The sequence below is a fragment of the Apus apus genome, chromosome 2, assembly GCF_020740795.1.
Source record: "Apus apus isolate bApuApu2 chromosome 2, bApuApu2.pri.cur, whole genome shotgun sequence".
Taxonomy (NCBI): domain Eukaryota; kingdom Metazoa; phylum Chordata; class Aves; order Apodiformes; family Apodidae; genus Apus; species Apus apus.
Window position 1 is genome coordinate 94,125,250 of NC_067283.1, and position 13,994 is coordinate 94,139,243.

At 38.2% G+C, this 13,994-nt stretch overlaps 1 long non-coding RNA gene across 1 annotated transcript in view; it reads left to right on the forward strand.

Moving 5' to 3' along the window:
• The window catches only part of LOC127381478 (uncharacterized), a 32,764-nt gene extending 26,216 nt beyond the window's left edge, over nucleotides 1–6,548 (forward strand). Inside the window, exons 2-4 of the long non-coding RNA XR_007888723.1 lie at nucleotides 4,572–4,745; nucleotides 4,852–4,946; nucleotides 5,709–6,548. This is a non-coding gene — a long non-coding RNA (uncharacterized LOC127381478). The remainder of the gene's footprint in view (nucleotides 1–4,571; nucleotides 4,746–4,851; nucleotides 4,947–5,708) is intronic.
• The last annotated feature ends 7,446 nt before the right edge of the window (nucleotides 6,549–13,994 follow it).

Genomic DNA, 13,994 nt, shown 5'->3' on the forward strand with positions numbered 1-13,994 from the left:
GCCAGAAATAATTTATTTTTGTGACAAAAAATTCCTTACATATTCACTGATATATGCAATTATTTGAAACTTAATGATGATACTATTAATTAACTTGTCAAACTTGCATCCCTCACTTACCTATAAATCCTTTTCAACATGCCTATTTTGAACTAATGTTCACTTTTCCTACAGAGTGCTTATTACTGTTAATATTAAATTGGCTTAAAGTAAATAATTGACAGATTGTCATAGCTAAGGCTTAATATTGAAATTGTTGAAAATGTATACAAATAGGAAGTACTGTGACTCATGGTTTATCAACCTAGCTCAAGAGATGAAAAGTTGGGTTTTTTTAGTATACAGCTTCTGTAAATTCTTATGGGTCTCTCAAAGCCTAAGTAGTTACCGCAGCAAATGTAAAAATATATGTATCTGGCAAGGGGAAATTCTGCATGAAAAAGCAGGACAGACTTCTCTATCTCTCTTTTTAATCTAATAACATTTAAAATGTATTCTGAATTATGTAATCCTCTTCTTTAAGTTAAATGGTAGTAAAATGAGTCTGCAATAGTAGAGCAAAACAGAAAGGAGGAAAATGTTAAGCTCCTGTTTGAGAATCATTCATGGAATTATCTGTCATAATGAAGTTAACAGAAATTTGGCAAGGATTAATGCCAATCTTTTTGCCTGAGAAGGACAGACCCCATGGAGGAGCATAGGCTGGGGACAGAGTGAGCAGCTCTGTGACAGGGACCTGGAGAGCTCGTGGCCATCAGTGAGTCCTGGCAGCAAGGGAGGCAAACAGCATCTGAGGACTGTAGTCAGTAGGTGGAGGAAGTGATTATTCCCATTTACTCAGCACCTGTTAACTACATTTGGATGCAGTGTTCAGTTTTGGGCCCTTGAAAATAAGAAAGACAGTGGTAAACTGGTGAGTTCAGTGGAGGGCCACAGTCAGGGGGCTGGGAGCACTTGCCCAGTGGAGGGAGCCTGAGGGAGCAGGGCTTGTTCAGTCTCAGGAGGAGAATGTGTTGGGGGGCTTTCATGGCAGCATTCCTCTGCCTCTGACGTCCAGAAGATGATGCCTGGCAATTCCCAGTGGTGTGACGTGGGGTAACAACAGGCAGCAAGTGGAAGTTGGAACAAGAGAGGTTGGCACTGGGTGTGAGGAGAAACCTTTTCACCCTGAGGAGACTCAGGTACTGGAAGAGGTTATCCAGAGGAAATTGTGTGCTCTCCATTCTTGGAGGATTTTGAGGCCAGGTTGAATGAACCAGGACATTGGACTAGGTGACTCCTTGAGATCCTCCCTAACTTGAATTATTCTGTGATTCCATGTGATTTTATTATTGCTGTTGTTATATTATTTTCTGTAAGAGCTTGAAAGACTGTTGTAAAAGGTGTCCTTTCCAGAGTTTACAGTCAATCTTATTTCAGTCTTAAGTACTTTTCACTTCTGCTCTGAAGTACACTTTCACTGAATGTGATGTAATATACAGGAAGGAAATTGTGTCTGACACAGAAGACTTCTAAGTTCTTGATTCTATGATCTCAAGACGTTTAGATAACTACATATTTTTCCTCAAATAAAAATAATCCCTGGCTCATTTTGGCAAATGTTTATTTATCTCCCCTGTTTTAATTGGTAATTAAATGAATAGAGCATGACTTTTTATCAAATAAATATGTATTTTAGAAATTAAGGGTATAATTCTAAAAGAAAAGGTAATTTTTGAGTTGAACAGATTACTTGTATTCAACCATTATTCATTACCTACTTTCACTTAATGTCTTAGCTGTTTAAAAAGACTTAAGAATATATTCCTAAAATCAGTGTCAGATGCAGTAATTACATTTTCTGGTTGGAAAGTTAAGTTCTTGAACAGACCTTACAATAGGCTCAAGTGAGCTAAAAATAAACTCCAGGCAGCTCATATTAACTGGGTAGTAACAGGCAACAGCAAAAAGCAGTATCCAGCTATGATGAAAACAGGAAGTTCATTACACAAGCTGCCCTTTCCAGATAGGTATGAATTCTTAAAGGCTTAACTAAAATAATAATCCCTTAAAGTTTTTAATAAAAGCAGAGAGTTGCCTATTGTTCATAGCTCAGTGGAGATGAAAAACATGCACCCCAGTACATTGTGAAAGATCTGCTGTGTTCTGGGAAACAACATTATTTCCATTTAATTATTGGTAACCCTCATTTAAATTTTGAGCCACTATGAATTTGATCCTGCAAAGGGCTGAGCATCTGAGTCCTATCCAGCAAAGCTGCATAATGCCATTGAGCCTGGGAGCTTGATGAGATGGAAATGCAGAAGTTGCCCCTGATTGACTGGGGTTAGAAGTGAGCGCTGAGCTCTTGTCGTTGAAGCTGCCTGTGCTCCAGCATCTCCCAGGAAACCACATTCCCCCTCTGAAGCTGTAGTGTCCTCTCCACGTTCTTTTGGCAGGTGGAAGTGGCAACAGGGTCCCTTCCTTAGCTGTGACTAGTGAAGCACTAGCTAGATCTAGACTACTAGAGAGGCTGTGCTAGAGAAATGCTACTAATTTTGATTCTATGGTAACAGGCAGGTAAAAGAAATAGCACCTCTGCTGCCAGCCCAAGCTATCTAGAGGAATTCTGCATTTTCTCAGCCGTTTTTTCTGCTTGTGAGGTGGTGAGGAGAAGTTGTGTGCACAACCAAATACCCAGGGTGTGCAGCTTCCCACTGCATGCGTCAGACGCTGATCTGAGCACACAGGTAGGGTGTTTTGGATGCAGGACCATCTTATTTGCATTTGGAAGGAGTTAACACCTTCTCTGCCACGTTAATGGGACAAATTACAGCGGCTGAAGCATGCTATGTTTCAAACATGCCATGTGCTGGGGACCCAGCCAGACCACAGTGACAGAGGGTGTCACCTGCCTGAGAAGGGACATGCCCTAGCCTAGCTTTGGCCTGTCTTCTGTCCTGTAGCCCTGGCTGATGCCAGCTGCCCTTTCACCACTTGTTTTCCTGCATCACTGGGGTACTTCTGCAGGGAAGCCCTCACCCACCTTTCAGGAGACCACCCTTCACAGTGTGGCTCTGCCTCTGAGGTCTGTAATAGGAATTTGTGAGTACACGATGCAGCACAACTCTCACCCTGCTTTCAGCATGTATTTGCATGACAAAAGAAACGTCAGTGTGTGTTTCTCTTGCCAAATTGAATCTTGTTAAACTTTTATGTTCTCTCTGATTTGGGTGCTTTTGACCTAATGCTGCCACTCCAGTAAAATGGCCTCTGAAATTAAGGTGGTTTTGAAAGTCAGAATTGAGTATTTCCACCCAGCAGGATAGAACACAGCCATGTTATTAAATAATGACTATGTTGATTTACTGTTAGCAAATTCTTCACAGAAGCTAAACATGTTAGACAGTCTATGCAGGAAATGCTGGTATTAAACCCAGACTCATGGATGAAATATTGCCATTATGCTCTTATCACACAGTTTGGTTCTCAAACTGGAAAAAGCTGGTACTTTGTGTATTAATTAAATGGCTACAGTCTGCAAAAGCTCCTTATCGTGTTTCAGAAATACATAACCATGATGATTCTTGTAATATATAACAGGAGAAAGCTTCTTTGTAAACTTAAGATAAGGTTTCCTCTGGAATCTCCTCAGGTTTAAAAATTGGAAGTCACGTCATTCCCCACTTAGTATGCCTATGTTTAGCTCCTGGGTTACAATAAGTACTTAGACTTCTAACGACGTCTTGCTCCAACATATTTTCTTTTGCTGTTGTTCTTGCTGTGTGAAGTCCAGCTTGGATTGCTGTGCGCGGTACAAACACCCGGGAAGATGCAGTTCTCTCAGGCTTGAAGCCTGAAATGGAAGCCTCCAACTGAGGGGAAGGAGGAGAAGATCATGACATCTATGTAAAATTATCACAGTGACCTGTTGATCTGACATTGGTGTCATTTAGTTTTAACATTTTGTCAAGGAAATTTTCAAGATAGTGTTATGGAAAAAAGGATTGCTAGATTTTGCTGTAGAAGAGAAAAAATAGGAAAACATGAAAGGATGAGAAAGTGTGTTCCACTGGGGACAGCATGGACATATGGACAGTAAAGTTGAATGGCTGATGCATCACAGGGGTGAAGGAGGAAGAGACAAACGTGACAGGCAACCAGCAGTGACACAGTTCAGAGACAGATCTGAACCTCTGGCCCAGATCTTTCTCTTCCCATCTGCAGGAAGGGAAAGAGCTGCTGGATTTCTGGTCCTGGGATATCTTTCATTTTTTTGTCATCTGTGTTTGCAGTCTATTAAGTAATTTTTTTCTAAGAAATTATTCTTAGGCATCTCTTTAATTTCTTTAATTGCCAAAACACGTGGCAACACTGAAGAGCAATGCTGGTGGTGGGTTTTTTTTAGTTCCTTTCATTTTATATTGCTCGATTCAGATTACCCTGGCTGCTCTTTAGGTCAGAGTGTGTGGGGACACAACTGCCGAATGTTTCTTTGATTAAGTTTTTTTTTAAGTCTTGAGGAATTTGGGATGTGACTGGCAAAGCAACTTTACTACGTCTCTTTACCTTCTTTTTGCCTTCTTTTGAAGGACTCTCTTTCAACTTGTGGCTGGATTTTGAAGGCTTGGAGAGTTCCCCACTCCACCATCTGCCTTTGGAAGCGGTAATTAAGCTGCAAAAACTAAAGGCCTGACACTGACATGGCACAGTCTCAGTGGTTTTGACAGATGGACATGGGAAGGAGCCAACTGAGAGAATTGTGGGTGAGGTCCTGTCAGAAGGGCTGTTCCGTTGCCTCCTGCTGACTGAGAATCCTGAGGAGGGAGAGGCAAGGAGGCCTTCCTGACTGCAAACCCTTCTCCTTTGCAGGGTGCCTGTGTGAAACACTGCTGCAGGGGGCTGTGACAGAAGGGACAAAAAACCCCCTCAGCTGCTGCTGGGAGGCAGTGGGCGACAACAGAAAGGTACGTGCCTGAAGAAGGGCATGGGGCAAGGAAAGAGCACATGTGGAGGGGGAAGAGCTAGAAATAAAGCTCTAACCACACATGACAGTAATAATTAGAATTTTAACATGTTAGGATAAAGGTGGGGGAATAGTTATTGTTTTCCAAGATAATTTTTTGAAGGACTGGAACAATTCTTTACTTTCTACAGTTTTCTATGTACTTTATATAGACAACCTTTGATATACTTTACAAAAAAACAAACCAAAAGAAAAAAAATGCAAAAAAAAACCCCTCTTAAAACAATACAATCTGAAATGTCAACAAGAGGATGAACATTTTTTCATAAAAATATTATTTCCTGAAAAAATTATTAACTTGAAACCTCCTCTTTTTATATTCCCCAGTTTTGCCTACTGCAGTGCAGGATCATTCCTAAATTAATCTGGATGCTAGTATTTATCTAACCTACTATTGTACTGATTAATTCAATTTTAGAAACCAATTAAAATTTTCTCTGCTGTCAAACTTCAATGTTCAGCACTTAATTTTTCCTTGATATTTGTGTAACTCTCCTGTATCTCTTTAAATGGTTCTGCTGATGAGCCAGTGGAGAGTTTGCACATTTTAAGTATTTGTTTAGATGTAATAATAACTTAGCTGTCATTTAGCCAGCATGATACAAGTACTTTTAGTCTTTCTTTTAGCTTAGTCTCCCCTAATTATTTTTGTAGCTTTTCCTTGAACTTAATCAAATTTGTCTACATTTTTTCTGGTAATTAGGTGCAGACAGCAGAAAAGCTTTTCAGAGAGTTCCTCCTGTTATGTGAAGAATCACCTCCTTGAGAAAACTGTGTGCACATGATTTCTAGCTGCCTTCCCACGTGTAGTGTGATCCATTTTGCCTTCTGTAACTCTTTTATGGTTAATTTCTGACTTCCAGAATGACTGGAATTTTTTGAAAAATCAAGATGTGAATGCATAATTTAAATGAAATTGTTTTCCTTGTGAATGGGGGTTGCTTGGGCAGCCTTAAAGCTGAGCTTCCCAAGATTTATGTGTTACACCCTAAAAATTATTCTTCAAATGCTAGTTTAGACAAAGAAGGATAGAAAGAAGAGAAATTTCTCACTTTGTTAGAAGACAGAAATTGATATTCTTCTCATTGCTTTTATATATAATATTAACACCCTTGGTTTGTTGAATTAGTTTCTGCCAATTCATTTCATGAAAATGTTTGTGAAAAAGTTAATTACTTCAGTATCTATCTGTTATGGTTTGCAGGCCAAGCAGTGGAACATGATGTGACACGTAACACACCAATCAACCCTATAACACAAACTATTCTGTCTATACAAAAACATGGTAATTTTTATTGTGTAGATTTTAGGGGTCATCCTGAGGTTGTCTAAAAAACCAGAACTGGTCTCTGTTGGCAAAGAGGCTGCAAGGGTGGCTTGAGGTGATACCAGTTGCTGTCATGCATGATGACATGCAGATCTCTCTGTTATGATGAGTGAGTATGGCTGTCATGTTGGACTGGCAGTGTGAAAATTCTTTCTGTACATTCTTTCTTAATATACCTAAGTAAAGCTATGCTCTCAATTTGATTAATAAATCTTTGCTGCTTTAATAAAAAAACCTTTCCTCTTCTTATCAAGAGAGACATTTATTGTAAGTATGGCTTTTATTGCACATCCTTTTCTCTATGGACTTCATGGGTGGACCACTTGGTGGATAAGGAATTACCTGGATGGTTGCACTCAAAGAGTTGCAGTCAATGGCTTGATGTCCAAGCAGAGATGAGTGATGAGCAGTACTCCTCAGGGGTTGGTATTGGGACTGACACTGTTTAACATCCTGGTCAGTGACACAGATGGTGGGATCAAGTGTACCCTGAGCAAATTTCCTGATGATGCTGTGCTGAATGATGTGGCTGATGTGCTGGAGGGAAGGAATGCCATCCAGAGGGACCTTGACAGGCTTCAGAGGAGGGACCATGCCAAATTCATGAAGTTCAACAAGGCTTAGTGCAAGGTCCTTCACCTGGGTTGGGGCAATCCCAAGCATAAATACATACTGGGCAGAGGATGGATTGAGAACATCCCTGGGAAAAAGAACTTGGGGGTGATGGTTGATTAAAAGCTGAATGTGAGTCAGCAATGTGCACTTGCAGCCCAGAAAGCCAACTGTGTCCTGGGCTGCATCAAAAGAAGTATGGCCAGCAGGGTAAGGGAGGTGATTCTGCCCCTATACTCTGTTCTCATGATACCCCCCCACCTGCAGTGGTGTCCAGTTCTGGAGCTCGCAATATAAGAAGGATATGGAGCTCTTGGAGTAAGTCTAGAGGAGGGCCATGAAGATGATCAAAAGGCTGGAACACTGCTGTGTCTTGCCCATAAACCAGTGCCTGCTAAGTGCTTCATGCCCTCTTGCCTTCCTTCCCTGACTGCCTGACGGGCTGTGTTCAAAATGCTGGAAAGAGCTGTGCAGGAAGAGGAACAGGGAAGGGCAAAACCAGGCATTAGCTGAGTACCAGCCAGATCAAGGTGCATGTCTGTATAAGTTGTGTAGTTGTATTTGTCAGTATTTTTGCAAAAATAGCAGACATCATAGTAGCAGAATGTACAAATTCATAAATAAAGTCTGTTTTGGTTCCGGTTACTAAGTGATTCCCAGAGCTGGTAGGGATTTCCTTCATCTCACAGTGGATTATTTTATCATAGCCCATGTTTTATCAAATATAAGACAAGAACCTTAAAGCTTTTCTTTAAGATGATAGACTTTTGTCTCAATGAAAGATTATAAAGGTTCCAGGCAGAGCAGCAAGAATTAACAGGTGATTTGAAAACATTCAGAAATCAGATGTTGAGGACTGGTCTGTCACAGGGTAATTGGACAAATGAGCAAAACTTGTAACTACTATTGACTATCAGAAGTGTTCTGTGTTATGATTTTAAGTGAATTAATTTAAGGAAGTTTCTGATAAAGATTATTCTTTCCAGATTGCAGCCATAGAAGGATGCCAGGAAAATTGAGGGAACTTTGTGTTTAGTTAGGTTTGTGAAAACGCACCAAGAAAAAGACCCTTTCTCTATTTTGTGAACTTCTCATTGACAAGAATTTGAGATCACTGGGAATTTCTGCAAATTGTTTTTAGCAAAGAAGATTTTGGCCATATTAAATAGTTCCACTAATGATTTATTTAATTTTTCATTGCTTATGGTTCTGACATGACAAAAGAACTTGATCTTTTGGCATCCAGTAATATTTTTGGTTTGATTCTGTAACCAAACAGTGCTAGCTACAAAATTATTTTAATTTTTTCATGATCACACTTGGGATACTTACTGTTCATTTTGGTTTTGACACTCACAGCATCAGAACATAACAACTTAACCCAAATAACCAATAATGTGTTTGCAATAATGTCAAGCAGTATTTGGCAATTAGTTCACGGTATGATCCAGGAAGGTGTTTGACACTGATCTGCTTGCATCTGAAAATAATTGTGAGTTTATGAAACCAAGAGTGGAATTATAAACTAAACAGCTGGTCATCTCTCACAGGAATACAACAGTTATACTCTTTCAAATGGGGTTTTAACTGGAAATCAATACATAACAGGTAAGGGGTGACTAGCAGGCCAAATGATTCCTACCAAAGAGGCTAAGAGGGTAGTAGCTAGGCAAGAATTTATGCTTTGCGCTTTACATTTCGGCTTAATTCTGTTTCATGTTAGTGTATATAGCTGGGTTTTACAATATACTTGAAGTCATTCAGCTTGCTACAAAATAAAAAAAAACCCTAAAATGGTTAATTGATGTGTGTTGCTCTATTTGAGATGACTGATTCCCTGGGTGTACAAACAGCGATTGCAAATGAAGGGAAAGGCTTATACACAACCATGAATTATGAATAATTGGGAATTTTAAAAATAAATTTTTGGTCTTTGTCTTGCTAATTGAAGAAAATCGATACTGTTCAAAAACACAGGCATTCTCTAAGTACAGATGAGTCTAATAGGTAAGTAAGCAAACAATATATTGCTTATGAAAGGATAGCTGATACTACCTGAGTCCATAAACTACGAAATAAATTATGATGTAATTTATCTGATAATTCCTATTGATCTAGATAGGAGGTTTGTAATAGGTAATGTTATTGACATGTAAGAGTTAACAAAGTCTGTGACAGAGTCAATTAAAGGCATTTGGTAAGGAGAAATGAGAATTAGTTCAGAGGTTTTAGTCTGATAAGGCGGGTTTTAAAGGCTCAAATCCTTATTTCTTCTTAGGACTAGTTAACATGTCTTTTTACCAGTTTTAACAACCAGGTAATATCAGTTTTTTATACTTACTGGTATAATGAATATGGCATAAAATGCTATTTGCTGAAAAGATTCATAATATCAACACAGAAGTAACTAGGTGATGGTTTTAGTGTCATTAGTATGGTGGTGGAAGATGGCATTATTGTTGATATTATTATCATAATCATCTGAGGTTTTCACAAGATCTCCAGCCAAACTTGTGCAATCTGGGTTTAGGTGCTAATACTTTCTTCAGCAGCCAGTGGTTAACCATGGTGGATAGGTACATACATTAAAGTTCAGTGTTTTTTTCCCACAGATAAATATATTTGAAGTTGTATTTCACATAGGAAACCCAAATCTGCCAAGAAATGAGAATCATTAGGTAATTTTCTGTTTCCCGTTGCATTCTATGATAACTTGAGAAGAAACTGCCTGGGTTGCGTTCTTCTCACATTATTAAAAATCAGAAGAGTGGCATTTCCACAAGTAAATATACAGCTTCAATATAAAAGGAACTTCCTGAAAAATTTGCCAGAAATAAAATATCAAGTGGTAAAAGTACTGCTTTGATTTTGTTGTACAAGTCCAGGTCAATTTCAGAGGCAAGAGAATTCAGTTTTAACAGAGTAGTTCCAACCATAAAACTAAACAGAATCTATGAATTATTAGTTAGTTTAAGATAAAGTATACAATAAAACGTTATGTCAGGGCAGACATTTAAAACCAATTACAGGTAGCTGTTACTAAAAAGTTTTCAGGATGAATGGGTCTTTCTGGTTTGCTTCGTGGAGGAAAAGATTATTGTGTTTCTCAATAGAACAGACCCTAATTACTACTGAATTGCCCTAGCCTCTCCCTTTTACTTGGCAGAAGGCAGCACAGAGCATTGCTATCCTTTCCCTTGCTCCTGAGCTTCCACAAGAATGCTTAGTTGACATGGTTAGATGACATTTTGACATAGAAAGCATCATATTTTCTCTTAACACATACAGGTAGTTCATATATGCAGGTGAATTTTTGCTCTCACTCGTTTTTGGCCTATCATTCCCCCCTCCTATAAGCCACATGCATTAGGAAAAATGAGAAAAACTTGAAGTATATTTCTTAATGGGTGCAGATATTTATTTGTGTCATCCTCTGGCATACTGATACTCTGGCTTGTGTCTCAAGTGCTAGTGTCTAAAGACACTACTACAACATTTAACTTTACACTCAAAAATGGCAGCCTCTGCTTTCTCATAGGTGGATCCTTAAGAGGAATTAAGAACAAGTGAAAATCTATTGTTGTTTCTCTCCACGCATTCATTCTGTTCAGGAGGGATGGATAAACAAGTTTCACTAATAATCTCAGAGTCATGTAATGTACTAATTGTAGTGAATTCTAAAAAAAAAAAAAAAGGTTCCAGGCATTTTTGGTTGCTATTCTTTGTCTTAAGTAAGCACTTTTGACCTATACTTAGAGCCATTCCTGTCTTGCCTTTTCTTTGGCTCAAGTGCTTGCCATTGAAGGTGGAGAAAATATAATAATTGGAGACTGACTCCTAGAACTCCAAATTTCTTTTTTTTTTCTTGGTGCCTTTTTAAAGTCATTTTGCCCAGCCTTTATGAATGCTAAAATTCTTTAATTTATGTCTGTTGGATGTTATCTAAATTGTAGACACTGAGTCTCAAATGGTTGTGTTGTGAAGAGATACATGCTTTACTGGAAGAGAGTAGTCTTCAGAGGGAATTTCCTATTTAAACATTTACATTAAAATTGATGGCTGTCTTGGCAGACTTTTTCTTTCTCCGGAGTCTCCTAGAGTGTGTTGCAGTTGACAATGTGGGAATTTCCCATAGTGGAACTGGTAAAGGAGATGATTTATAGATCAAAGACATTGCTGGGCAGTGTCAACAAGGGGTCTGAGACTTACTAGGACCTACATTTTAATGTCTGTTTTGAGTTCTTAAATGGGGGTTGGCCACAAAAACACTTTTGGGATAGTATTCTACAGAATGGTGAATATCCTGCTCTGTTTCTTTATTTCCTCTTAAAAACACAAAGTACATTTTTTTGGGTTGTTCTTTTTAGTCCTTTATGCTTTGTGAGGCTCAGGGTGAATGCAGTATTCAGCTGTTCTGATAGCCAAACATTTCAAACTGTGCTCGAACATTTCTCTGTGCTCAAGAAGTCTTATTTTTCAGTGAAAAGTGTTTGTTCTTTTATTAAATCCTTGTTTAATATTGTCCTACCATTCCAATTCAAGTTGATGAAGATTCAGAAAATACTTGCTCAGAAACACTTCCATTTTTATCCAGTCCTGGTGGAGGAATCCTTGCATTAAGCAAATGTCTTTTCTTTTAATCCTTTTCCAGTCTGGTAAAAATCAGACTTCTTCAGAAAGCAGGTCCATGTTGGCCACTTACCAGTCTCTAAAAATGCCCAGTGTTGAGATGTATTCAGTTCAGACTGATTGGCTGAATTCTGTGGCTGGCTGGACTTGCAGTGGGAAGTTTTTGAATGTATTTGATAATCCAGAGAGAGCTTGGAGCTTGAGTTGTTGTATTCAATAGTTGCTGTTCAAATTAAAATTATTAAACTGACACATTTTGAATGTAAAGATTCTTGAAGACAGAAATGTATTTCTTTCACAGTTTACAAACAAGAAAATCATGACACAGTGTGTAAAACCAGGATAAAATCCTAAGTTAATCATATTGACATATTCCCCAAGGGAATGTCTTCATTGCATTAATTCCCCTGTGGTAACTTTTGTTATTTTAACCTGCCACTCTAAACATTTTATAAGCTTTCCTCCAACATGTTTCAATAGATGGATCAGTTGTCTGGAAAATTACAAGTGGGCTTCTTTTGATCAGTACTTTTGATAAGTATTTTATTGTAACTCTTGGCTGTGGGGCAGGTCCAAAAAATAGAAAAGAAACTTGTCCAATGAAGCAATTAACTGTGAGCATTAGGCATCTGATTCCACTGGCTTTTATATGCATACTTTGTTTATATGTCATCTTCAAGAACAGTTTTTCATAGATGCAAAACTGCTGCTATACTGGTAGAAACACAGAAGAATTAAAAAGTCTCCCCTGTTGTGTGAAAACACCTGGGCAGTGCTTGCAAAGATGTATACTTGCAAAACCATTGGTTCTGCTGCTATGAACTATGCAGTTCCCAGTCTGTTCCCAGGTCAGCTCATTGATTTACACAGACCTTTGAATGGTCCTCAGTAACTTGGTTACATAGAAAAGATGGTACTAGTGGAGAAGAGGTTATAGCAAATGTCTTTGTTTCTTCCAAAATTAAGCAAACTTAACGTTCCCTAAAAGTCAAATGACTAAATTATATACTACTTAGAATTGACAGCCTTATTGCTTTCTTGTGCTCATTCCCTCACTTTTTTACATTTCAAGAAATGTTACAACACCTGACAATTATCAAGTGACATTTCTGAAATATTTAGACAAGAGTACCTGGGTTCCATAGTCTGGTAATGTTACTCAGAAAGATGTTTTTTGTACTCAAAGATGGAGAAATCTTACAGAGAAATGATATTGTTCTTGCTGAGTAATGAGGCTTAAAAAAGACTCTGAAGTTGATAGCAAAGTTCTTAGAACTGTCAAGAGGACTGAGATTTCATGAGCTTTCTGTATGTTTTTTAATTTCTTTTAGTAGCCAACAAGTAATTTTGAAGTTAGTCCATGGTGAAAAAGACTTAGTTTTTAAACATTGAAATGTCAGGTAGTAATTCAAGTTGAATGGACTGCTTAATAGAAGTTATTTTTTAACTTAATTTCACATGTTTTGTAAGTGACTTATGCTGTGGCATTGTCTATCCATCTGCCCATTTCACACAAATATCTTTTGAATTCCTTGGTCAAATTCAGCCAAATCTGCATTACCTGTAAAAATTGTAGTTTTCTTTATGTTCTGTGAAGTCACATGAAAAATTAGGGGCTGCGTGGAAGAAAGAAACTCAAATTACTGTACTGCTGAGAAAAGGGCAGGCAGAAAGCAAACACTTTATATTTTACTAGGCAGCAGTGGGCTACGTCTAATTTTGGGCTGCCCACATTGCATGCACTCTCTTGCCTGGTTAGGATGGCATGATAAAAAATGGTGGAGAAATCGGAATTTCTCCGATTTATGGGATGAAGAGAACCATCTTCCATGAGTTCTATTGCTCACAGAAGAGCTCATTTGACTGGCATTGCTATAACTACCTTAGTTAAAAAATCTGCTTTATTAAACTCAAGTCTTAAGTAAGGCTATATATAATGATTTTAATTTCTGAGGCTTCACAAGTAATCCTACCTAAATATATAGAGAAGATTTATCATAAGATGTTAGTGCCATTTTTCTTGATTATCACTTTCTGAGGTTTCAAAGTACTCACTACAAAGTGCTTAAAAGCTAAATGTGGGTTGTTGTTTTTCTTTTTTCTTGCCACAGCATCCAGTAACTTAATAAAAGACAGATTATACTGATTAACTGTGAAGCACAAGAGATAACTACAATATAAGGTTTTTTACATGTCTACCCCATAGGATTATGAGTTATTTTAGGACTACAGGCAATGTAGGTAATTTTGCATTACAGGTACAGAACATTCCTGTTTTTAAAAAATATTTTGCTTTACCTTCAGAACTAAAACTACAGGGACTCGTGCTTGTTTGGTGTTTCTACTAGAGGAGTGTCTCTAAAGACAGAGTCACTGATGAAGCACTGGCCTGTGTTGCTTTTTGTAGGCAGCCACAAGGAT